Genomic DNA, 3,607 nt, shown 5'->3' on the forward strand with positions numbered 1-3,607 from the left:
GGGTGACCTTGAACCTTCAATCGACCAGGCAAACAATGCCAACACTTGCTCACGCGTCTTTTGTTTTATATTCTATCGGAGCGATCACCAAACACGTCCTTTACTGATGCGTGTTCGGCACAGAATGGGGGGGTTAGCGATGTTAACCTTTGATGATTTTAAATCTGCTGGATCGATCAGCAATAAATTCGGTATTAGATTCTAGGTAGCTGTTGTGTTTCAACGACTTTGAATTTCATATATTCCATTAGCGTGGCGAGGGGGGGAGGGGAAAGCAACTATTTGTTATATTTCAGTGGCGTACTTAGTGGATAGGGGGGGGGGGGAGGGGTAGATGAATGTGGTCAATCTTTATTATTTTTAAACCGCCTATCCGATTGTTATTTAATTCAATAAATACAGGCCGTGAAGTAGCGTATATTTTTTCAAAAACTTTAAATTATGTTTATCTCATACAGGAAGGGATAAAGCGGGTATGAGGGGGCAACTACAAATTTGTTCATTGTAAACTCTTAAACGCCGAACATGAACCCTTCTAAACACCAAGGATGATCATTGTGTTGTTCTCAACAAATACAAATCCCGTGATATGGACTTTTCTGTATCTCGGTGGTGTAGGTAAAGAAGGAATGGGGGGTGGTTATTGCAACAACTTTCATTATCGTCTAATAGTTCATCAATCAAGGGTGTTTTCATGATGTTGGTTTCCGAAAAATTATCTTCGTTTTCGCAACAGTGGCTTGGAAAATTACTTACGCCTCCATCAATATGCGGCAAAGTTGTAATGTCATGACGGTAACTATTGACCTATAAAAAATGTCAAGACATGTTTTGAACTCAGATTTCGACCAATTAGAACTGCAAGAAGGCCAATGAGGGTATTTTCGAAACCTAGGTAATATATAGAGGCCGGAAATAGAACAAAGATGTCAAGATGCCACTCTTTGGTTTCTGGAAAACGTTCCAAAATGGTCCGATACCACCCAATATAAAGATTTCTTAAACCAGAACAGTGCCGAAACTGGAAATCAAATCTAGACGCCATTTTGAAATCAAAGATGGTGACATCTTCAAATCAAAAACTGACTATTATGGTTTGTCATGAAACCAGAATAATACCCAGAGATCGAAACGGTTACAGACACCATTGTAAAATTCATAGAGTCGATTGCCATCATATTTCCAGTTCGCTTATTTTTCACTCTCCCTACTTCACATACTGTCTGCTTAATGTGCTTGCGTGTTAACGGGTAAAAGCCGTTGTTAAAAATAGAAATTTAGTTCGAAAAATTTTGCCGTACGGAGCACCTTCCGTTGTTGTGTCGCACTTGCAAGCACGACGCAGACTGTAGGGATGGGAAAACTATCAGCAACTACTGAAAGTTAACTATCAGTAAAAGTTTTCTCCTACTCCTATATATATATATATATATATATATATATATATATATATATATATATATATATATATATATATATATATATATATATATATATATATATATATATATATATATATATATATATATATATATATATATATATATATATATATATATATATATTTATATATATATATATATATATATATATATATATATATATATATATATATATATATATATATTTATATATATATATATATATATATATATATATATATATATATATATATATATATATATATATATATATATATGTATATATATATATATATATATATATATATATATATATATATATATATATATATATATATATATATATATATATATATATATATATATATATATATATATATATATATATTTATATATATATATATATATATATATATATATATATATATATGTATATATATATATATATATATATATATATATATATATATATATATATATATATATATATATATATATATATATATATATATATATATATATATATATATATATATATACAGGTTGGACTCGATTATATACAGTCTCCGAAAAATTGTCACTGTGTATAATCGAATCCTGTATATAATCGAATCAGAAAAAAAATTTTTTTTTGTTTATTTTGCATAAATATTTTGTTGTTTTTGAATAAATGCATATATAATCGAATCAGAGAAATTTTTTTTTTTGTTTATTTTGCATACATCTTTTGTTGTTTTTAAAAAAATAAGTAGAATTTTTTTGACTAACCCCCTTAAAGTCGCAAAAAACCTTTCTTACAAAAATATATGTATATATGTATAATCGAATCAGAAAATTTTTTTTTGTTTATTTTGCATACATCTTCTGTTGTTTTTAAATAAATAAGTAGAGTTTTTTGAATAACCCCCTTAAAGTCGCAAAAAACCTTTCTTACAAAAATTGATGTATGTATAGATTTCGTAGTTACTCTTTATGTTATTGCAGTCAGCCTTGGCAAGAACACTACACCGTGCTGCACGGGTGCCACTTTGCATAGAAACACTACACGGCGTGTACGGTCGTTCATACACATTACGCAGTGCAAGTTGCAATGCACGCCGTGTAGTGTTTTAAATATTTTCTCCGTTTTAAACATGGCTGATTGCAGCAAACCTTAAGAAAAATTTTGATCAGAATATCAGAAGAAATAAATAATAATAATATTGTTGTGCTGCGTTTTCAAGCAATTCAGAACAAAAAATGGCAAGTGCTTACGTAATAGCCAGGAAACGAAGAAACGTTTTAGATTTTGCTCGAAAAGCAAAAGTTCTTTACGATCTCGAACAAGGTCTGTCGGTTCGTGACGTACAACAAAAATACAACATCGCTGAAGCAACTGTGTATCACTTAAAAAAAGACTGTGTATCATTTGAAAACAGACAATGAACGGACTTTTATGAATCAATAAGGAAGCGCTTATTTATAACGTAACGCAAGAAAAATTATTGTTGATCTCCTTTCCCCTTTTGCCATGCTTTTTGTTTAAATTTTCCGTATGGGTTGCAACACTTTGCCAACTCTTTCCCGTTTCCTGAGCGTTACATAATTTGTAAACGTTCCCTCGCGATATTTCTGTTTTAGATGAGCTTTACTTTACTTGAAACATTATGGCTCAAAAACCAACGTTTTGGGTCAGAAAATGTTGCGTTACGTCATATTGGACTGAAGGGAACGTCCATGATTTATGTACCGTAAAAAAAAAACTATTTTCGACCCCCTCTTTCCTCTAGGTAACGCTCTTTGTATAGATCTTCAAAATTTTAAGAATTGATTGCGACGTTTCGACAGATCTCTACCTCCCCCAAGCGTTACGTATTTTTGGACGATCCCTATACGACATTGCTGCTTTAGGTAACATATACTTAAAATTGAGAAAAAATATAATTTTTTTTATGATTCGATTATATACAATTTTGTATATAATCGAATCATATATAATCGAGTCAATATATAATCGAGTCTGTATATAATCGAGTCCGACCTGTATATATATATATATATATATATATATATATATATATATATATATATATATATATATATATATATATATATATATATATATATATATATATATATATATATATATATATATATATATATATATATATATAATATATATATATATATATATATAATATATATAT

Source organism: Wyeomyia smithii, chromosome 1, assembly GCF_029784165.1.
Source record: "Wyeomyia smithii strain HCP4-BCI-WySm-NY-G18 chromosome 1, ASM2978416v1, whole genome shotgun sequence".
NCBI classification, from domain to species: domain Eukaryota; kingdom Metazoa; phylum Arthropoda; class Insecta; order Diptera; family Culicidae; genus Wyeomyia; species Wyeomyia smithii.